Consider the following 25,077-nt stretch of genomic DNA (forward strand, 5'->3'; position numbering starts at 1 on the left):
CCGTCTCCTTGAAGCGGACACGGGCAGGGTTGTCATACCCTGGTGCAAGAATTACTGAGATGCACAAGTGTCTGAGACGTTTGTGCGTCTCAGACAGATGGAGCGCCTCTCTGCTGGTGCCCGCATGATCGCCTCTCCACCAGCGTCCGCCAGTTCAGGGGATCTGGCAGTTACCGGCGCTGTGTGAGAGGCGCTCACTAGGCTTGCCAGGGACACCAGGCATGGAGCTGCAGCTCATGGGGACTCTACAGTGACTACGCTGCCTGACGGGGACACTACACGGACTATGAAGGGCTGCTGCTGGGACAATACGCTGACTACGCTAGGCAGCTGTTGGGCTGTGCTGACAACATAGCTTAGCCAACGCTGAAAACGTAGCGTAGCCTGCCACCGTGAAACTACACAAGTACCATAAATAATAATAGACTACATTGCACAATACTCCTTATGATACAATACATGAAGTGAAACGTGTTTGATCAGCACTTGATGATATGACATGCATTTCTGAAGTGGCTCTGAAGGATAATGCAGTGATCATTACACAGGAACCCATATTTATAGCTATTGCCTTGGACTATGGTAATGATTCCAATAAATGGATAAATCAGCTTATGTTCTTGAATGCATAGTTTGCTATAGAAAGGATTTGCTCACATTTCTATTATGACACAAGCATTTGATGTAAGACTTGTTTTCACTGATGATATTATTCTATGCAAATTGGTAAAAATAAAATCATGGGTTCACATAATAAATAGGTCTGGTTGGTCTTAAATTAGTGATTATGTGGACTATTTAGATTAGAGGAAGAGAGAAGCTCAGCTCCTGAGATAGATATCTGAGTCAACATTCACAGCATGGAAAGCTCAGCTGAGGGGATAGACTAGGGAAGAAATGAAACATGGGAAATACAGGAGGAAGAGAATAGTCCATGAGTCACCAGCCAGCCAATAGTTAAGGTACAGTACAGAAGGGGGAAGTACACCTAATGTTATCTAGTATAGAGTTTGCAAATACCTGGTACTTTACACAGGGAGTAGGTAAAAACCAGACCCGGACAAGATCCCGGAACGCACGCCGGAGGGGGGGGGGGGGTGTCCCATGAATTTCTTCTCTGTGGGGACGCTTGTCATAGCTTTCACCAGGGACATGGAGAAGGGGAGATTACAGCCTCCCTGTGTGGTCCGGACCGTCCGGTTTTTGCTACATGCCCGGGCCATGCAGGCAGGCTTTATTCTCTCCCTCCTTCTCTCCCTGGCGACAGCTGTCACAGGCAGCCCCCCAGACAGGACACCCCCCGGACAGGGTACCCCTGAACCGGACACTACAAGCTCTGCGAATGCAGAGATTGATGTCCGGTCCGGCATTCTGGGGTCTTGTCTGGGTCCGGTTTTTACCAATACCCACACCAGCATTTGCCAATATACATTTTCCAGTGGGCTAGCAGAAATAGCTGTCTGCTCAGCAAACACCTGCTTACACGATAACACTGAGATTTTTGCAATATTGCTTAACTTAAGAAACACAACACAAGAGGGTCTACCAACATCTTTCCAAATGCAAATGTCTTCTGGATATTATAGAGGTTCTATCATCCTCAGAGAAGCTCCTTTAGAATTATGGACAGCATTTGAATTTCCTGAAGATAGGCATTTTACTTTCTTAGATAGGCTTGATGGAGCACATCAATCTACAGTATGATACTTTTTATCATCATGAGGTCTGTTGGGGCATCCAAGCCTAACCCAAAGTGATCAGCTTTGAACATGGCTGTTGTTGTATGTAATCAGGGGCCCCTAAACATTTTAGTCGCAATAAAAATAATTAAATTCATTGAGTGAAAGTGAACCCATCTAGTCCTCACATCATCTAAGGTTGTTAAAATTACACGGTACTTGTGAGTTATCCGGGCGCCCGATGTTGAAATTGAATGTCAGTACAATAAGAGTACGATGCGACGCGATGCGACGCGATTTCCCTTGAAATTTCCTTGTATCCAAAATCGCGTCGCATTGGATGCTATTGTATGGTATACAATGGCACGCGATGCGACGCGACGCGATTTTAACACATCCCGCCCAATTGTAATCCCGCCCTCTGCCACATCTGGCACAATTTCACTCTGAGGGAGTTTTGACAGGAGAAAACAAGTGATTTGCTGTGTTGGTGTGTCTGAGAGTTTTTGTGAGGTGAAATTTCTGAAATTTGCTTTCAATTTATTTGGATATTGCCCCATTTTGCCCCTTACATCCTATTTCACAGTATGGCTTTGCCGGCCAGTATCTTCAGCCTCCCCAAAACTGAAGAGGATACAGTTAAATTCATGCAGGACAATGGGCTGCTTCCATCCACAGCTACCTGTCCAAATGGACACCCAATGCGCCTGTCCGTGAAAGAGCGGAAATGGCGCTGCTATATCAAAAGCTGTGGGAAAAAGCAAAGTCTGCGGGCCTCAATATTTTACCCTGGATGCAGGCTTCCATTTATGACCATACTCCGCTTTATTTTCTGCTGGTGTCAGGAACTGACATCTATAGACTTTTGCGACAAGCATTTGAACATATGTAATAAAACCACTTTCTTTTACAATGCATTGATGCGGGAGGCATGTCAATGCGACCTCATGTCCCAGCCTCAACGCCGGATTGGTGGACCAGGCAAAATTGTTGAGATTGATGAGTCGCTCTTCGCAAAGAGACAAGCCAATGTCGGCAGAGTTCTCCCACAGCAGTGGGTCTTTGGAGGAGTGTGTCGTGAAACAGGGGATTGTTTTATGTTGCCAGTGGAAAAGCGAGATGCGACGACCCTGATGACTGCAATTGTGGAGCACATTGAGGCTGGAAGTACAATTGTAAGCGATTGCTGGCGTGCGTACAACACCGCAGAACTGAAGCGGGCTGGATACAGTCACTTGAGAGTCAATCACAGATATAATTTTGTGGACCCGGACACTAGAGCACACACCCAAAATATAGAAAGACTATGGGGATGTGCAAAGTGGCGGAACAAACGCCAGCGGGGCACAGCCCGCCATCACCTGGACTCTTATATGCAAGAGTTTGTGTGGCGAAAGTGCCTGGCGGGTAACAGCCCATTTAACCGCATTCTACATGCACTAAGTTTGTTGGCTAAATAATTACGCCTATTAATTATTGTATGCTATGTGTTGTTGTTCTTATAATTTATTTCTGATATATGCTAATTACAGTTATTCCTTAAATTCTGTTGTCCTTAATGTGTCAGATATGAATGATATTGATGAATGATATTGGATGTTCACAACCAGGCCACTATCAGTGTGAACCCGAAGCGTGGCGAGCGCAGCGAGCCCGCGAGGGGCGGCGGTACGCGTCCTCCGACCTTTTCATGCCCTACTATCCACGTCGGCGTGGAGTTGAGAATAGAATAGTGTGGCGAGCGCAGCGAGCCACCGAGGCCCGAAGCGTGGTGAGCGCAGCGCGCCCCGCGAGGGGACGCGGATACCTGTGAAGCCCGCGAAGGGACGCGCTTACCTGTGAAGGTATCCGCGTCCCCTCACGGGGCTCGCTGCGCTCACCACGCTTCGGGCCTCGGTGGCTCGCTGCGCTCACCACACTATTCTATTCTCAACTCCACGCCGACGTGGATAGTAGGGCATGAAAAGGTCGGAGGACGCGTACCGCCGACCCTCGCGTACCGCCGACCCTCGCGGGCTCGCTGCGCTCGCCACGCTTCGGGTTGGCGTCAATAGTGGAGTGGCGTTAACAATGGGGATGGGATTTAAGTTTTGTCACTTTTTGGGGGTTTTGGCCATTTTTTCATTGAAATTAATGTAAAATCGGGTCTCAGGGACCATTTTACATTGATTCCAATGTTAAAATCGGGTACACTGCTAAAATCGGGTGCTGATCTCGTCGCGTCGCATCGCATGCCATTTGGTTAACATGCGATGCGACGCGATACGATCCGATGGTACCCGATCTAAAATCGGGCGCCCGGATAACTCACAAGTACCAATTACACTATGCTTCAAAGTGAAAGGCAAGAAAGTTTTCACTGATGTGAAAAATGTATTGTTTGTGCCTGACCTAGGAGATGATCAAACTGCTATGTGTTCTTGACAAAAGAGGATACAGAGTCTATTTTGCAGAGTGAATTTTTCCTAAGCCTGTTACTGTGTTATAGTAGCATAACAGTGCTGTACGATTGTACAGTACTTACCCTGGAAGAGATTGTTACCTTATCATATTGACTTCAGTTCATTGACTATCATCTTGTGGTGTGTCCCTTGTATGCAGTTATTAGTATTTGCCAAAAGTGGGCAAAAGAAAGAAGTAAATCAGTGACATGCCACAGCTCGCTGGTGCACGGGGAGTAATGATTAGCCAGTCTGTTACTGGCTGCACAGAATATCGAAAAAAAAAAAAATATTTTTCGATATTCCGTGCAGCCAGTAACAGATGCAGACAAGAGTCTTGCATGCAGCTCCGCCTCCACTCAGGCCAAACGGCACCATTCCCGTTCGGGTCACTGTTTCTATTTTATCACCATCCAACTTGTATTTGACGTTAATTCCTGCATTTAGGCATCAAATTGTTGCTGAGTCTATAGCGGCTTATCGTTTTAAAACCTCTAAGAGGTACAGTAGATCACCTTGTGGCAGCAGCCACCCGTACCCCATAAAGAGTGTTTAAACTTATGAGACATGCCGTCTCATTATCGCTTAACCCCCGATGAAGTCTGTATAAGACGAAATGCGTAGGGTGGACTTATTGTCTATTGTCTTGAACCAACAGATGTGGATTTTGAAATTTTAATGAATTTTCAATTAATAAACATAAGTTCTATGTTTAATAATTGTGTACATCTTTTGAAACTTGTGCAAACTTATGGTGAAAAACCTACAAGGTGGTGGATTGTACTAGCGCTCTCTACTTACACCATTTTTCTTCTGCTTTCTGATTTGTAGAGTACAGTTGGAGCGCCTCTTCCTCTTGCAGGGGATGGCGGCAGATTTGCCAGCCGCCATCCCCCGCCAGCCACCGTAAGGGGACGGGCGCGCACGAGATGCGCGCGCATCGCCTTACAACGGGGCTCCCCCCCGGGTCCCCGCCACCTCGCTGAGGGTCGCCCCAGGTCCCCGCCGCCCTGCCGCCCCCACCTTACCCTGTCCGTCTCCCTGAAGCGGAGACGGACAGGTTTCCCTCCCCCCCCGCCGACGGGAAACTGAGACGCGTGTGCGTGTGAGACGCACGCGTGTCTCAGTCAGATGGGGCGCCTCTCCGCTGGCGATCGCCAGCGGCCAGATTCTGGCGCTAGTGAAGCAATAGTGAGAGGCGCTCCATCTGTAGCTGCTTGATAGTTTGGGACGCACTTGGGGTCATCCTTGTGTATATATATATATATATATATATATATATATATCTTTTTTTTTCTTAGTCAAAAATTAACCAACAGAAAATAACTGAACCAAAAAACAGTGTCGACCTAAATTGTATGGACAGTATAGTGTTTTCATATGGGTTACCTCATACAGCTCAGTGACAATGAATGCCAATGCAGTGTGTAGCTGAGGGGTGAGGTATATGGTCCCGACAGTTGGGATCCCGACAGTCATTAGCCCGACGTCGGGATCCCGACTGGCCGGACTCAGACAGCGGGGCAAGCGCAACAAAGCCCCTTGCGGGCTCGCTGCGCTTGCCACGCTGCGGGCACGGTGGTTCGGTACACTCACCACCTATTCTATTCTCCCTCTATGGGGGTCATGGACCCCCATGAGGGAGAATAGCTGGTGGCCGTCGGGACTCCGAGTGTTGGGGTTTTTACTGTCGGGATCCCGAAGTCGGGGGAATGACTGTCGCGTTCCCGACTGTCGGGAAACTGTCCAGCACCCGTAGCTGAGTTCTATCAAAAATAATATGTGCTACATGTAAACTTGCTAAACCAGATACCACATTTATGATACAGGATATTACTGAGTATTACTATGATGGAAAGCTCGGGAAATCTCCCAGCCGTGTTTGTTTCCATGCATACAGCTCATAAATTATTGTTATAATGTTCACTTGATGTGATATCATCATGCATTCAAAAAAAATCTTATCAAAAATATTACATGACAAATCTCGTTTCCTTTTATCTGGGAATAATGCATGGAAAACGGAGAGTGTATTATTTCTTTTCACAGACTGAATGTGGAACTAACATTTTCCTGTCCACCAGCGGAGAAGGAAGTCTTGTGGAACGTTGCCACAATTTGACGCCTGTCCTTTTTCTTTTCTAAGAATGTATGAAGTTTGGGAAAGTAAATTAAGAGAGAGAGCAGGAGCTGTCCCAGCTGTTGTTGCTTAGGGGAAAGGGTTTCACACTTCAGGAATGTTACATTTTAAACAGCTGGGATTCAAATCAGCTAACAAAAGAGCCATCCTGCCAATCTGTAGCACGGCAACATTAATTAGGACATGCGTGAAACTTGCTGTCAGTGCATGATCCCATCACCTGAAATGTAAACCACATCTGATTGCCAAAGCTTCCCAAAATGCTCTTACAAAGAAACATGCAATTCATATTACTTGTTTGAATTTTCTGGGCTTTACTACAGGAAATGGTAAAAAAACAACTAGCGCACATTTGTTAGGTGACATGAAGACATCATAACTCAGTTTTTAGGTTGATTGACCAGGTGGTCCATCTCTAGTTTCATTGTTGTCACATGTTATCTCCAGGTGACTCTACTGACAGCTTGTGTCTAATTTTACACAGACATGTCACCTGCACCTGTTTGTTTCCAACACTTTCCAATACTGGATGTTCAGTCTTGACATATTTAATACAGTAACTTGTGTTAGTTAGACATTAATGAAGGTGGAAGATAACTTTTGTAGACACTCACACCAGAGACATCCAACATGTCAGACAGACACTGTCCTGTGAAGACTTTATCCTACTAATGCTGAAACTGTAGTAGAACTTGTCCTCTGCTACTGTACTACAACTGTATTACTACTACTACTACTGTAGTCAGGGCTATGTAACAAAGATGAAGATATTCATGATATATACTGTATATATATATATATATAGCTGGAAGCTGCGACTAATGAGCTCTGGTACCAGGGGCACTTTAAGAGAGCATAAGGCCCGTGTGCACCTCCTCCTTCTGGGCCCCCTCCTTTCTGCTGGGAGCGGCACAGAGTGTAGTAGAGTCTGAGCATTGGAGCAATCTGCTGCTGGCAGCATCGCAGCATTAAAAAGCATGCCATTTTGCTCCACAACATACCTGGAACTGGCCCGGTCTGCATTTAAAAACCCACCCTGCAGAATTGAAGCAGTCTGACAGATGGGCAGAGAGCTGTGGGCTGCATGTCTGTCTTCAGAGCGTGTCTGCAGTTATTTAAAATCTCGCATCAGGTCGCCAGCCATGGGAGATCATGGCTGGCAATTAGCTGCTGGACCATGAGCTCCTTTTGGCTGGAGACCTGGTGTGAGACTTCAAATAGCCGTAGACCCGCTCTGAAGAAAGCTGGGCAGCCCTTCGCTCTCTACCAGGCTGTCAGACTGCTTCAATTCTGCCAGGCATTTTTTTAATGCACATACTGCAGACCCCGCTGGGGCTGGCTCCCCTGTGGCAACAAGCTTGTAAATGAGCATGCAACCCCCTTGGCAAGGAGCATGAAGCCCCTCTGGCAACAAGCATGAAGCCCCCTTGGCAACAAGCATAAAAACCCTTAGCAATGAACATGAATCCCCCTTAACAACAAGCATGAACTGCCCTTGGCATGAAACTATCTTGGCATCGAGCATGCAACCCCCTTGGCATCGAGTATGAAGCCATTGGCATCAAACATGAAGCACCTGGCATTGTGCATGTATCCCCAGAAATCGAGCATGTAACCCCTGGCATTGAGTATGTAGATAAGCAGCACTTATGTGGTATAATATGTAATGGGCATCACAGTATGTGGTATATGTGTAATGGTCTTCACAGTGTGCGGCATAATGTGTAATTGGCATCATGGTGTGCGGCATATAAATAATGGGCATCACAGTGTGTGGCATAATGTGTAATGGGCATCACGGTGTGGCATATGTATAATGGGCATCATAGTGTGTGGCATATGTATAATGGAGCACAGTCAACGCATTTGTGGGGGGGCTTCAAAAAATCTCACTCAGGGTGCTAGTAGGCCTCAAGCCGGCCATGCTCAGACTCCACCACGCATGCTCGAATCACCAGGAAATGTCCACTGGCAATTTCGGCACCCATTATATACACCACTGTCTGGTACGAAAAGGGGGGGAGTGGGGGGTACAAATAATACAAGGTTCCCACTGTCCTATAGGGGCAAATAATACAGAGCTAGTCCTGCTTGGCTTTTGTTTATAAATTGACAACTGCCTAATTTTCCGAGCTTGTTTTATTTTCCTGTTTTTCCAACAATACAGTACAAATTTTTTTTTCTGTGCATGTAATTGAATTATCCATCTGCAGGGCTGCAATCAAAGAGGGGACTGCTGGAACCCCAGTCCTGGGCATGGAAACAAAGGGGGCACAGGACTGGCGTCTACCTAGTATAATTTGTCATAAACAATGCTCACAATTCCCTTGAAGCAGTGTAGAGGTAGAGTAGTGCTGTGCAGCCAGTTCTGCGGGCACTGGTGGTCTCACCAAGCACTCAAGGGGTTTGAAATGGCGGAGAAGGGCCTGTCTATTTTGTCAGCCCCAGGCCTAATATTTTCTGATGGCAGTCCGTCTCTCTGTCTTGTGAGATGGCTGTATCATATTTGCATGCCAGTCTGGTCCTCTGCCTTCACAAAACAACAGCTATTGGCCATTAGGGCTGGAATGTTATGGGAGCCGAGTTTGGTTAGATTTATTGAAATATAATTTTTTTCCCCAAAAGTCATACATTTTGCAAAGTTGGAGAATGTAGTAGTGTCCGAGTTCATGAAAAGTAAAATGTTTCTACTTAGAACAATGCGTTCGGTAAAGTGTTGAAACCAGATGTTTTCACCATGCTAAACATGTAACACAGCCGATGTAACAAAGTCTGAGTTAGAAAGTCTCACACAATAATTTCTAACTTTAACAAAATTATGCTTTGATCTCTCAAAATAGTACAGTACATGTTATTGATGAACGTTTTTTCTCAGAAAAATGGGATGCAATACGACACAGCAGCAGCTTCTCCTGACTAAAATTATATGTGACATGCCTATATCTAGTGTGTAGTTGCAGCTGTGTCAGCTTACGAAATGATGATACAGTATTTGGAAGGAAAACACTATGATAACATTTCATGTGCTGATATAGCCACAATTACACAGACAGACTTAAGCATTTAAGGGATGGAAGGGGGCGGTGACTGCATCCGTTTCTCCAGAGGCATGTTGCCGCTATTGCAGGTGAAGGAAGAGTCCAGGATCTCCAACATAGGATGGAGATATCGGTTCCTCTAGCAGCTGCTGCGGATGGCTTGTGCAACCACATGGGTCCAGCAGCCGGCTGATGGTGCCTGGAAAGATCCGGAACTGTGTCCTAGGACACAGCTTGGACCAGCAGTGCAGAAGGAAGTGCGATGCCACCTGCTGCAATACCAGATTAGAGCTGTCTCCTTTTATGTAAGCAACAGTGATAGCACCACCAACCACATTTGCATGGGGGCCATGATGCTATGCAAATGTACACAGCTCAAAAGAGAACTTCATGACCTCTCTGTGTTAAGCCTGTCCTTAAATTGGAGTAGTGGTTATAACCTGTTGTTCAGCGAAAACATCTGAAAAAGAGATTATCACTGCTTAATAAATATACCCTTTAATTAATTACTTACAGTACCATTTATATATGTTTCTATATTCTCTTTCACTGGCAGTTTACGCAAGTTATAAAGAGGGGAGTATTTGCTCAATATACACCTTTAAAAAGGTAGCCTAGGTAATTGCTGATGTTTTTAGATGTAACTATGCAATGAAATTTTAACCCTTTAAATGCCAAGTGAAGTTTCAAAATAGTTTTTAATTCATCATAATGACCTGTAATGTTTACCTTATATAGGAATTGTAAATTGTTTTTTTACACAATAGTTGATATATGAATTTATATAACAAATGTGAGCAGGGCTGGCGCCACCACTAGGCAGCTCTAGGCATTTGCCTAGGGCACCAACCATTGGGACAGAGCAGGTGTACCCAGGGCCGGCTCTACCACTAGGCAGGTTTAGGCAGCTGCCTAGGGCGCCGGGATCTAGAGGGGCACCACTAAGTCTGCCTATCAAAAATTCAAGGATGTGAGGATCCTTGTTATACTTAATGCAGGTGGTTGCTGTGGAACCTCTATAACCTCACCTCCATACTTTCTCTTGAGGCATACTTTCCTATTTTGCTGCCCTCTCTTCCTGTACTCTGTTGTGGGTGGCAAAGAGGAGGGTGCTGGGGGCCTTCAGAGAAAGCAGGGGTCTTGCCCCCCTACCTGAGGGGCTGGGAGGACACCTCAATTTTGGCAGGCTGCCATTCCAGAAAGTTAGGCAATTATGCATTAAGGGGTTGGAAAATGGTTATTGGTGGCAGTATGGGGGGGGGGGGGGGCGTATTTTGAAGTTTTGCCTAGGGTGCTGAGAAGCCTTACACCGGCCCTGGGTGTACCCCCCACCCTGGAGCCAGGTGAGGTGAGCTGCAGCAGCGCCCACACCCGCACACCCCCCACCCCCCCAGACTGACCCGTTGGCAGTCTCTCCTCACGACGCTGGGTAGACTGTCACTCCCCACCCCCCCGTGGAGTGACCCGGTGGTGGTGACCGCTGCTCATAGAAACATAGAAACATAGAATTTGACGGCAGATAAGAACCACTTGGCCCATCTAGTCTGCCCCTTTTTTAAACATGTTACCTCAAACCATATTTGATCCTTATTTTTTTGTAAGGATATCAATATGCCTATCCCAAGCATGTTTAAATTGTACTACTGTATTTGCCTCTACCACCTCTGATGGTTGGCTATTCCACTTATCTACTACTCTTTCTGTGAAGTAATTCTTCCTCACATTTCCCCTGAATCTTCCTCCCTCTAGTTTCAGTGCATGTCCTCGTGTTCTGCTGCTCCTCTTCCTGTGAAGAATGTCTCCCACCTGTACCTTGTTAAAACCCTTGATATATTTGAAAGTTTCTATCATGTCCCCCCTTTCCCTTCTCTGCTCTAAAGTATACATATTAAGATCTTTTAGTTTTTCCTGGTACGTTTTGTGATGTAGGCCATGCACCATTTTAGTTGCCCTTCTTTGTACAGTCTCTAATGTATTTATATCCTTCTGGAGATATGGCCTCCAGAACTGAACACAATACTCTAGATGAGGTCGTACCAATGACCTATACAGTGGCATTATTACTTCTTTCTTTCTACTGCTGATACCTCTCCCTATGCAACCAAGCATCTGACTTGCCTTCTTCATTGCTTTGTTACATTGCCTACCTGCCTTTAAGTCCCCTGAAATAATGACACCTAGATCCCTCTCTTCCTCAGTAGTTTCCATTATAGTGCCATTTATACTATATTTAGTCTTTGGATTTTTGCAACCCAAGTGCATGATTTTGCATTTTTTGGCATTAAACTGTAGTTGCCATGCTCTTGACCATTCCTCTAATCTACCTAGATCATCAATCATTTGTTTTACCCCTCCTGGTGTGTCTACCCTGTTGCATACCTTTGTGTCATCTGCAAAAAGGCACATTTTACCCTCAATTCCATTTGCAATATCACCAATAAAGATATTAAAAAGCACTGGTCCAAGTACAGATCCCTGGGGTACTCCACTTGTAACCTTTCCCTCCTTTGACTGTACTCCGTTTACTACAACTCTCTGTTTTCTGTCCTGCAACCATGCTCTTATCCATTCAACTATCTTAGAATCCAATCCCAAGCTTTCAAGTTTATTTAACAGTCTGCGATGTGGGACAGTGTCAAAAGCCTTACTAAAGTCTAGATAAGCTACATCTACAGCCCCACCTTGATCTATTACTTTAGTCACCCAGTCAAAAAAGTCAATAAGATTTGGGGGGTGACCATCATGCTCTGCTATGATGGTGCGATGATCATCAGGCCAGCGGCATTCTCCCCCCACGCCTCACCCCCCATGGAGTGATCCAGCGGCGCATCACCCCCCCATCCGCCTGGGTTGCCGCAATGACTAACTAAATGTGAGCGATGCTGGCCTTTTTAACGGGTATTTTGAACATCTCTCAGAGAGATGTTGGCAACCAAGGGGTTAAAAGAGTCAAATTCAAGTAGCATCATATAAAGGGGGAATTTACTAAAGGAAATTTGTAAAGAAAATAGGTGTATTTGTATCCAGAAATACACTTATTTTTATCATTTACTATCCCGAAAATACGGCAATTCGTAGTCGTATTGATGTGCTATCAATACGACTACGAATTGCCATATTTTCGAATTGCCATATTTTCGGGATAGTAAATGTCAAAAATAAGTGTATTTCTGGATACAAATACACCTATTTTTTTACAAATTCCCTTTAGTAAATTTCCCCCAAAATGTTTTGCCTCTAACATACCAAGGAAGTGTAATGGCAAAGTACAGTTTATGTTTTGCATGTGTATGTGACATTTAACTGCACAGGAAAACATTTTGCATTGAGGATTTGTATTATATATACATATTTGGAATGCATGTGTGAATAAGGACAATGGGCCTTATTCTAGTTCACTCTTTCTGACAAATTCCTTCTTAGATGGACAAAACCATGTGCACTGCAGGGGGGCAGATGTTACTTGTGCAGAGAGAATTAGATTTGGGTGGGGTTTTACTTCAAAGTGAGATCTATATTGCAGTGTAAAAATAAAGCAGTCAGTATTTTCCCTGCACAGAAACAAAATAACTCACCCAAATCTAATTCTCTCTGCACATGTTACATCTGCCCCCTTCAGTGCACATGGTTTTGTCCATCTAAGAAGGAATTTGTCAGAAAGAGTGAACTAGAATAAGGCCCAATGTTATCACCAATCATTTCTTGGCATGTGTATGCATATATGCACACTTAGCATTTGCATTACAGCAGGATAAATAAAATGAAGACAGTTGTGTTAACCCAGTTCCTGAAAATGAGTTATCAATTTATCTTCTGCGTCTCCATGCCGTGTCTGATGATGGTCGGAGGTGGGGATGATAAAATGTTTACAAGAGATGTGAGCTGAAAGCCTCTGAATCTGCTATTCTTCTTTTTGGGTGATACATTTGTCATGCTTGGCTGGTTTTGTATATTTGTCTTGTGAGAGAGATTGATACTTTTAGGCTATCCCATCATCTTATATGGCAGGCAAATAAATGTGTCTTTAGGTGTCGAGTTTCCTTTCAGTGTTATCTGACGTAATTGCAAAAATAAAGTCAATAAAACATTTTTTTTTCTGTTACAAGTAAATGGTTAACAATTGTGGATAGCTAAAACAAAATGCAGTGTTTTACAGTATGTGTGAATAGAATGTTCTCATATAATGTAAACGATATATATTACATATATAAATTATTTAATATATAAAATTAAGTTTACTGGCGGGTTGATCATGTGATCCCATTCCCTTCTAGCTTCTATATTGCTATATTGTCCAACATATTCCTCTAAATAAACCTGTTGTTCTGCCTACCATATTGTAAACTATGCATCAAATGCTCCAGAGGTATACAGGCAGGGAAGGAGGTGCTCGATCCTTACAGTCCGGTCGATACTTGTTTAGTTTCACGGCGGCAGCATCTCAGTCGTCTGCGTCTGTGTCCCCTTGCGGGGCTCGCTTCGCTCGGCCACGCTATGGGCTCGTTGGCTCCCTACTCTCGCCACACTATCTAAAATCAACTCCATGCCAACGTGGATAGTGGGGGTATGAACTATTCACGTTGGCATGGACTTTATTTTAGAAAGTTTGCCGAGTGCTGAATCCGGAAGTAGCGGGCGGCCATGCTGCTGCCGTGAAACTAAACAAGAACCGTCCGGTCTCAGTGATTGGTGGAAGACCACTCGTACTGTGCTTGTCAAGTGGAAAAAATGGTTTGGATGAAGTCTCTGTTGCTCTCTAAAGGTTTTATAGGTAACCATGGTCGTGTCTTACTGCCAAATTTTTATTTTCATCTCTAGAAAATTCCACAATCTCTTTGGCTGAAAACACTGCAGTATTACACCATTGCTCTTGTGTGTTGAGAGTTATTAGTAGGTGGATGCAGTGGCGTAACTATAAATTTTGCTCCCCCCAGCCCAAAAATGAGTGGCGCCCCCCCCCCCCCCCCCCCCCCGCATGGCTATATATATATATATATATATATCTGATGCTCCGACAAGCGGGGGAGGGGGAGCGGCACTCCACGGTCTTCAGTAGCCAAAGTAAATCACAGCAAGATGCAGTAAATAGCGATCAACGTTTCGTTTTATTTAACCTTTGTCAAGATCAACATGCATAATGAAAAAACATACCTTATATCCCCTGTGCGTGTCAGCCGCCCGCCTCCATCTTCCGGGTTCATCAGCGTCACCAGCCGGCGACGTGCGTGCCCGGCGCAGTGTGATGATGCTTGAAGGTCTGTGTGCAGCTGAACACAGTCCTTCCGGTGTCCGGAGACGGGTTGCTAGGCAACCTATTCTATAACAAAATAACGAAATTTTTTTTTTTAATAAATCACCAAGTGCAACTGATGAATTAAAAACAAGCAAGGAGCACAGCAATTGGTCACAATATGATGGGGGCTGTGAGTATGTTTGTTAGTCACAGCCCCCATCATATTGTGACCAATTGCTGTGCTCCTTGCTTGTTTTTAATTCATCAGTTGCACTTGGTGATTTATTAAAAAAAAAAAATTCGTTATTTTGTTATAGAATAGGTTGCCTAGCAACCCGTCTCCGGACACCGGAAGGACTGTGTTCAGCTGCACACAGACCTTCAAGCATCATCACACTGCGCCGGGCACGCACGTCGCCGGCTGGTGACGCTGATGAACCAGGAAGATGGAGGCGGGCGGCTGACACGCACAGGGGATATAAGGTATGTTTTTTCATTATGCATGTTGATCTTGACAAAGGTTAAATAAAACCGAAACGTTGATCGCTATTTACTGCATCTTGCTGTGATTTACTTTGGCTACTGAAGACCGTGGAGTGCCGCTCCCCCTCCCCCGCTTGTCGGAGCATCAGATATACTGTGGCTGTTTATGCCAATTTGGAGGTGGCACCAGGGCATCTATTGTTTTGTGATTTGGAGTGCCGGATCATCCCCACGTTATATATATATATATATATATATAGACATTGGATGGGCTCTGCACACACTAAATTAACTGATAATAAATAGTGGAGATTTGGTTCATGAATTGATCAATGTATGAACCAAATCTCCACTATTTATTATCAGTTAATTTAGTGTGTGCAGAGCCCATCCAATGTCTGTTTAAACAATGTGGTCACAAGCCATAGGGCACCCCAAAACTAGGAAAGGTGAGTGCCGATGTTAAGTGTATATATATATATATATATATATATATGTATATGCAAAAGGTCCTATTGTGGCTGGCGAATCAGCTCCAATAAGCAGGCGGCACTCCAATGGCGAACAGTTACAAAGGTGCATTTTTATTTTCAAGTAGCCATTGCCTACGTTTCAAGACCGAAGTCTTTTCATCAGGGCGTGTAGCTGGAAACACAGAAAGTGCAGTGCAGAAGACCCACATATCATACATTCTTACCTTAAATAGCTATTGTCTAACCTGTGCGGCATAGGTTCCCCGGCGTCTGTGCACGCTGCTTCTGGCCGCTGTCACTCCGCCCCCCTTCTGGCATGACCGTTGCTCAGCAACCATGGATTCTTGCGCCCCACTGACCAGCTCAGGGTTCCTGTGTGTGATAAAAGTAAATTGGAAGACAAGTATCAAAAAAACATATATACTGGATAAAGTGCAATGTGCTTAAATCTAAATAGCTATTGTTGTTATACAGTGCGCTTGACTTTAAAGAACAAGTTACATATATTACATTTTAGCTTATTTATCCATAGTTCTGATATCAGGATAATCTCTCTACTTATGGGAAAAATTGGAACAGCAGCTGGATCAACATAAAAAAGAATTGGAGAAATTCAAAAAGAAAAAATGGGACACAGTTCAGTCTGACTACGAGGATTGTAGAGTATACCGCTGGTTAAGTGGAACAGAATCTACCCGTAATAGGGATCGACCATACAAAAAATCTAATTGGAGAGGCCACCAGTCTAGAGACACATATAGATACACCAGCGACAGTGACTTCGCCATTGACGATTCCGATGATAACCAAGGAGGAGCAGCCCTCCCTTTAGGTCGCCTCACCCGGGCCCGTACCGGAGGAAAAGCACTGCCCATACCAGAAGAGGCGGTCAAGCGGGCAGGATTTTCAAGACCACCCACAAACAAAAAGAAAGCATAATTTTCAATTTGTCCTCAGTCCCATTATCCCAGGATGAGGAAACATTATTGAGTCGTGGCTTATCATTTGTACCAACAAATCGGCATCAAGAATTCAACTGGCAGGTGGATTTACACAGGTTCGAGAGGTCCTTAAAAATTAAAGAATTTTTTCAACATACTATCAATAACAAACAGGATGTACATGAAAAGTTCCTCAGGAAACATGGACATTCCACATTCGACCCTCCTTCCCAAAATCAAACTAAGAAAACATTTGTGAGAGTGGTTGATGAAGCGGTACAAAGATTTGATTCAAATTCAAATAAAAAACATTCCAATATGAATTCAAAAGAGGTGGCAGCTCTAAAATCTTTGTCCAATAACAGCAACATCATTATACGCCCAGCGGATAAGGGTGGGGGCATCGTTATACAAGATGCCTCCACGTATATCCAAAACCTGGACAAGCTTCTATCCGATGCATCGACATACAGGAAATTGCAGGGAGACCCAACCATGGTCTACAAGAAGGAATTAGACCTGGTTCTCAAAACGGCTTTACAACAACAACTATTCAGCAAAAAAATATATCAAACATTAACACAGGAACATCCCGTCACGCCAGTTATATACACTATTCCAAAAATCCACAAAGATGCCCGTGACCCCCCTGGCAGACCAATCATATCTGCTAGGGGCTCCCTTTTTCAACCAATTTCACAGTTTCTGGATAATTTGGTACAACCATATATAATGGCGCAAAAAACATATCTTAAAGACACGACGCAGTTGTTAATCAAACTTGCCAATATTCAAAACCTCCCTCCCAATCCTGTACTCTGCACCATGGACGTAAAAAACTTATATACAGTAATCCCACACTCACAAGCCATCACTGCCATGAGAAATTTCCTATACAAAGTGAACTTCAATGCCTTGGATATAACCCTCTTCCTGGAGCTTTTGGAACTTATGCTGACAAGAAACTATTTTTTACATAATGGTTCTTATTTTTTACAGTTAACTGGTTGTTCCATGGGGTCAAATGTCTCGCCTTCACTAGCCAATATATTTATGTTTGCACAAGAAAATGAATTTTTCTTTACAGATCCAAACATAAGTTCAAATATTATTTTATATAAACGTTTTATCGATGATCTGCTATTAATTTGGGCCGGAACTTCTCAACAACTGGCCACGATATTGGAAGATATCAATAAATGGGAATGCCCTATCAAATTAACATTCAACATCGACCAGCAATCCATCGATTATTTGGACGTAACCATCGCTATCAATGAAGGCATAATTAGTACCAGCTTGTATAATAAGGACACAGACAGAAACACCCTGTTGGAACACAGCAGTTTTCACCCTCCAGCGTTGAAACGCGGACTGGCCAAGTCACAAATGATAAGGGCAGCCCGCATTACCAGTGACAGGTCCCTGTTAGAGGCCAGAGTAAAAAAGAAAAGAAGTGGCGCTGATATTGATGAAATAATCACACAAATATTTAATGTTAATTAAAACAACATTGTATATGGCAATTATATACAGAAATACAATAAAAAAATACAATGAAAAAATATAAAAAATGCAATAAAAAGATAAGCCAATAACTGGACCAGAGGCTGAATAGGGTGGACCCAATGGGTAATGCTTGAAAAGGGAGTTGGGTAACTGAGAAATTCAGATTGCCCGGTGGGCTGATAGTTACCACTGATGGCAGTTGTCATCTATTTCCAAGGATTGTGGTATGAAATGGTCCTCAAATGGATGCGACTGTGGGGCCACGGAGGGTCAGGACCCCAATAGATGTGATGGGGTTGACAGCTGGTAAATGGCCGCAGGTGTCTCTCACGTCGCTAGAGGCTCCAATAGGAAAAGGCAACCATGTGCAGGTCTCCTCAGGGTTGGTAACTTTTAAGACCGGCTGGTCAGTGATCTCAGTTGTATGAGACCAACCTTGATTCCTGCTTGAGGTTGTAACTAAGTGATGCCAACAAGGGTGCGCCGCGGATGCGGGATGTTGAGAGGCTGTTTGGCTCTCAGGATTGGAAAGAGCAGCCCAGGGTGTTGGGGATTCCGAGTGGTGGGTCCAAAAGTGATCAGCTTATCCTGGTCCAGGCTAAAACCTGACATGTTTCGCTGCTTGTAGGGGTGCAGCTTTTTCAAAGGTAGAATGAGTACTGTTCACCATGGGGTTTATATACCCCTATGTAGGTAATTAAGGATTAACACCTGTGTAGCAATTACATATATAATAAACCATAAAGAACAGGTATCAACAGAAGGCAAACATAAACAATTGGTATATAAAGATACATTAGCATTAGAAATGATAAAAACGAGTATTCTTTTATTTGATTTAAATAACTATTAGTTTGACAGGAGAAAAGACAGATAGCCAATCGGTTGTGGAGAGAGTATTGTTAACATAATGTTGTTGGATAGTTGCTATAGTGACCGGCAGACCGTCCAATCACCAGTTAGGACTGTCCGGTCACGTGATGTAGTATCGTCGAACCCGGAAGTTCCGGTGTCCGGCGTGAGTTGCACGCCTCGTTTTGACTAAATAGGGTCCGATCACGTGATGTGACGTATGCGTATGATACGCATACGTCACATCACGTGATTTCTTGATTTCTTGATTGTACTTGTATGTACACATATTTATTTCACGATTTATTGAGTAAATTGTACACTTTAATGTGACAAATCTTTATCTCAGTCATATTCTTCAACTTCTTATGGTGCCCACACACGCACCGATCCCGGCGGTGCGATGCTATGAGATGGGGTGCGCGCTCCCGCGGCACCTCATCGCACAGTACAAAAAGTATGTGCTGCACATACTTTTTGTACTAGCTTTTTATCGCATAGCATCGCATGCACATCGCATGCACAAGGCATACGATGCGATGCTATGTGTGCTAGTTAAGCACAGAACGCACGCCGGGATCGATGCGTCTTTGGGCACCTTTACACTCATAACATTCAAACAAATACATGCAGCACTCATGCCCATCGACCAAACATTATCTATGAACTAAAAGAGTCTGGGAAACCCTTAAGGCAGAGCAACACCTAACATCCAACTGACTAACAGGGTGAGTGCAGTGTACCCATTTTGTATTGATCAACAGGTGCAACCGGCCGGGGAGCGCAGGGACAGGCTGGAGGACTGGAGAGACGGATAATGGAAAAAAAAGAAAAAAACTGTACATTAGGTACAGTTTTTATTTGCTGGTACAGATGTTAAATATGTGTATCTGTCCAATGCGTAAGTGTGTGAGGTGTGCTATGGACATACAGTATGTGTATTTGTGTGTTGTGTCTTTGTGTATCTGTGCAATGTTAAGAGTGTGTTTTGTGTGTGTTGTACTGTTTTTTGGGTGTGTGTGATGAATGTGGGTGTGTGTTGTGCTGTTAGAGGTATGTTATGTGTGTGTGTGTGTTGTGTGTATCTGCGCAGTGTGTAAGTGCATAAGGTGGGCTAGGTATAAATGTGTATGTGTGTGTAGTGTGCTGTGTGTATCTGTGCAATGTTTAAGTGTGTTTGTTCTGTGTGTTGTACTCTTTTTGGGTGTGTATGTAGTGAATGTGGGTGTGTGTTGTACTGTGAGTGGTGTGTTATGTGTGTGTGTGTTGTGTTTATCTGCCGAATGTGTACGTTTGTGAGGTGTGCTACATATATATGTGTGTATAGTGTGCTGTGCGTATCCTGGCAATGTTTAAGTGTGTGTGTGTTCTGTGTGTTTCTGTATCTGCACAATGTTTAAGTGTGTGTGTGTGTGTTCTGTGTGTTTGTTGTACTGTTGTTGGGTGTGTGTTGTAGTGTATATGGGTTTGTGTTGTACTGCATGTGGTGTGTTATGTGTGTGTTTTGTTGTGTGTATCTGTCCAATGTGTAAGTGTGTGAGGTTCGCTACGTATATATGTGTGTGTTGTGTGCTATGTGTGCGTATATGGTGTACTGTGTGTGTGTGCGTGTACAATGTGTATGTGTGTGTGTTATGTGTGGTCTATTTATATCCTCAATTATTCCTAATTGTTTAAAGCCTTCACCATAATGTTAGAATGTGTCATTTATACTCAATGACAGCAATGAAATCAGGTGTGGAGTTGTTCCTTCCTCAACGGTTTCCCAGATCGTTGATCTTTTCCCCAGATCGTCAATGAAGGCAAATTAAAACTTGGTGTTTTTTAAATTTCTAAGTGAAATTTCCCAAAAACGGCTTCGAGGTGCACACCACCGGGTCCAGAGGTATTTTGTTGCCGAATTTGGTGGCTCTGAGTTCCATGGTGTGTCTGCAATGCAACAGACACGCACACACACGCACACACACACTCTTTAACTTATTATATAGATATATATATATAGATTTGGCGTGGCGTGGAGCACCGTAGTAAGGGGACGCACACGTGTCTCAAGCGCGCACGTCCCCTTCCAGGGGCTGGCGAATCTACCGCTAGCCCCTGCAATAATGATGGGCACTCCATCTGTATATATATATATATATATATATATATATATATATGTGTGTATATATTTATACATCACATATATATATATAAATACATATATAAATACATAAAGACTCACTGTTAGGATTGGGTGGGACACTCTCTGCTGCCTGCTCAGCCCTGCTGGCTTCCCGGCTCCTCTCCTCGCTCTGGCCTCTGTCTCCACTCCAGCGTGTGACGCGATGACGTCACACGCATAGGAGCAGTGGTGTAGCTAGGAGCCACGGTGCCCGGAGCAAGGGCATGTTTCCCATCACCCGCCACCCCCCCCATCCCCACACACACACACCCACACACAGACCCAGATTTGTTGTAGGCAGGGCTCTTGCGTGGCAAAAAGGGGGCACTATCTAACATTACAGAACACACCTTAATGCACATTACACATAATGCCAACAGATCTTTACCAAGGCAGTGAAAAAGTCAGCACATATTGTGCATGTAGGAGTCCTCTTCCTGACGCTGCTGCTCTGCTTCGATAAACACAGGGGAGGTAGGGGGAGGGAGAGAACTCCAGAGCTGTCTCCCTCCAGGACAGCCTTGTCGTCTCAACTGCATTCACTGACTCTGCAGGCATTCCTGATCCCACCAGCGCGGTTCCCATTCCGTCTCACAACTTCACAAGATCACCTGTGTGACTTCCTCCCAGGGCAAAGCATGGCCTCATGGGATTTGTAGTTTAAACGTTAACTGCTCAAAGTTTGAGCAGTAACATATAAACTACAACTCCCATGATGCCACTGTCCCTGCTGCTCTGACCTGCCGGGTGCCTCAGAGTCACAGGCAGCTCGGCACCTCCGTCCTCCACTCTGACTACGACTAGTACTGTACTAAGCGCTGCAGCTGGGCGGGGAAGCAGGGCAGGGGAGCCGGTGGCACGCGGCTCCGGCGCCATTTGATCTCTCTGCGCCCGGAACGCGTGCTCTGGTGGCTCCGCCCTCGCTACGCCCCTGCATAGGAGAAGCTGAGGCAGGGACCAGCAGACACTGCTGCTTCCCCTGCCTCTGACACCATCCCAGGCCGTGCCCCCGCCCGCCTACCTGCCCTCCCATTGGACAAGACACAGCCAGCCCGCACTCCCTCCCTCCCATTGGACAATGTTTTTTTTTAATGACACTAACAGACACAGTGTCATGGCCGCGCCCGTGCCGACTCGCCTGTGATCAGCGAGCGCACGGGCAGCGGCAGGCGGCGGTGGGCGGGCGGCCGTGGCACAACAAGCAGCCACATACTATGTAGTGTGCCGGACACTCACTTGTCCGGCATCCGGCGCCCCCGCCCCCGCTGCCCGCAGTATCTCTGCCACTGAGTGTAGTGTGACAGACTCTCTGTCTTTCACACTCACTTGTCCAGTGCCCACGCAGCCCCCGCTCCCCCAAGCAGCAGCGGGGGCTGCCTTACGGTATCTCTGCCACTGGGTGGATGTAGAATACCCTTGCATACGATGAACTATGGAACAGCATTGCTGTAACCTCTAATGGCCCAAGTAAAACCAAAACTGCTTACCACCAATGGATACATTACTATTATATCTCCTTACTACTGTAGGGCTATTCACACAATCTGCATCTGCCACACATCGGTATGACCCCTATACACGGAGCAATGTAGGGGCGTATTCTAAGCATTGGGATTGCTTAGAAAATGCCATAAAATCGCCCCATATGTATACCCCATCAGTTTATGGTTGCGCAGATAACAATCTCGATGGTTAGAGCCACTTAATAAACATTCAGACTCACCACAAATCAACCACACATTTTAAGTCCCCAAACTACTTTATAATAAATCATTTATTTTGGAAGGCAAATTAGGGAGTAATTTTGAAATATCTGGAAACAAAATTCAATCTGTTAATTTCCCACATTAATACTGCGACATTCTATGGAGTATTTTAAACACACAAAAATTGTATTCTGTATAAACCATGTTGTGTTTCTCAATGCAAGTACTCAGGGTGTTTTATAGATCTCCACAGTATTACATGTGAACGCTGGAAAACATTACTCTAAAGGGTCTCATTCAATCCTATATTTTTCTATGTTGTCTATTTATAACAGACCTTGAATAAATTGTATACAGTATATTTCAATGGATTACTGTATGTCTATCATGTACATGTATTTAAGGATCTATGAAAGGGTAAATTGCTGACAAAAACTGGATTTTTGCCAGTGAAGCTGTTAATAATAATAACAGGGTTACTGCTGACCAGGAAAGTGTGTTAAGGTCAACTCTCACTGGGACTGTCTTGGGCGATTGGCAGGTCAGACTTCCAATAAGAATTGCCAGTCTCACAGACAGCATCTGGCTTGGCACAGTGGCAGAATTTACCTGGGGGGCTGCAGCCCTGCAGCCACTAGGTAAAAACCAGCACTGTATCTTGGGTATAATACTTAGGATTATACTGTGTGGATGAGTAGGTTACGCTTAGAAGAGATATATGAAATGGGGTGTTTGCTGTGACCTAATGCTAGGATATACAGGGATACAGGGATGGGGTCTTGGGGTGCACACCAATTGAGAGGTGCGACCAGGCAGAGACCTTTCAGTAGAACTACATACAAAGTCAAGGTTGCAGGTGCACAAATCAAACTCCCAATTTATTAATAATAAATATTGCAATAAAATGTAGCATTTTTAGCGAGGTTCTTCGCTTAATTATGGCCATAAGTAACGGCTTGCCCACCGCGTCCAGGTGACCTCATTAGTCGGGTAAGTCCCTAACATTTTAGGCAGGCTTCAAATCTAGGGCACAGGGCACCCCAAAATGAAGCAGCCGAGTGACCCCAGGGCAACACAAGAGTGAAGAAAATAAATAGTGAAACAAAGTGAGGATAGGTTAGTGAGAGAGGCTGCTAAAAATAGCAGGGGTAAGGAAGTGAGAGGTAACAAAATGAGAGATAAAGTAGTGAGAGGTAAAGTAGTGAGAGGTGAAGGTGGGAAATGAGTTACATTGAGTATGATTTGTGCACCTGCAACCTTGACTTTGTGTGCAGTTCTCTCTGTAATGCGCTACGGAATCTGTGTGCACTATATAAGAAACGGCTAATAAATAATAAATACCTAATGCTAGGAGACAGAGATGAGTGGGTGAGCTGGGTGTAGGCAGGTAATGAAGAGCCTGGGGTTTGCTGGGAAGTGTCAGGGCCACAGAATCCTGCAGCAGCGAGACCATGATTCTGCAGTCGCAGGCAACTCTGTGCTGTCAACGAGTATCTCCGGTCAGCGACTTTGAGGGTCACAGCATGCATGCATTCACCGCCCCAGGCAGGGGGGGTGCGTGCAGACCCGCCGCCTGGGGGGGAATTGGTGGTGGTGGTGGCGCTGCTCCGTCCAGGGGGAATGTGGGCAGACCCGCCGCTGCATGCTCCAGCGGGGGGGGGTGCGGACAGACCAGCTGCTTTTGAATTTAGCGGGTAGACCCGATGTTCCATGCTCCAGCCGGGGGTGGGTTGGGAGGTGCGGGAAGACCTGCCACTCAATGCTTGGCGGGGGTGTGTGTGCTGTCCTGTCCGGGGGTGGGGTTGCGGCCAGACCCGCCTCTCTATGCTCCGGCGGGGGGTGCGCTGCCCTGTTCAGGGGGGGGGGGGTTGCGGTCAGACCCGCTGGTCACCTGCAGTTCCAGTCAGGGCGGCATGCTGGTGAGGATGACCTCACTTCATGCCGCCCTCTAGTGGCCGGCACCCTAGGCAATCGCTTAATGCTGCCTAGTGGTGGCGCCGGCCCTGCCAGCAGGTGATCATTCACCGGTTGTGTCTTACCTACAATTATGGTTGCACATCCAAAATTACAGGTGATGCAAAGTGTAATTTAAATGTTTGCTATGATAAGCAAAGATACTGTAAATGGTAAAAAATTAGAGGAATAATATGAGTCATCATTAGCTATCTAATTATTTTTAGAAATATATTTATTTATTTTGGCTGGAGCAAAGTTGCAGATAATGAATTCTAATAGGCTAAAACAACGAAAGAAATTAAAACTAGCAATTGATAATACTTGTGTAACCAGAATATTGTACAATATTAAGTATGGTTTACAATTGAATTTCTTACTTGATATTTCATATCTGGAACTGAGCTAGTTTGGCCACCATGCAATGAAAAAGAACTGTCATCGCCTTAATTGATTTTTGGTGCC

Source organism: Crinia signifera, chromosome 5 (assembly GCF_055691185.1).
Source record: "Crinia signifera chromosome 5, ASM5569118v1, whole genome shotgun sequence".
Lineage (NCBI taxonomy): Eukaryota > Metazoa > Chordata > Amphibia > Anura > Myobatrachidae > Crinia > Crinia signifera.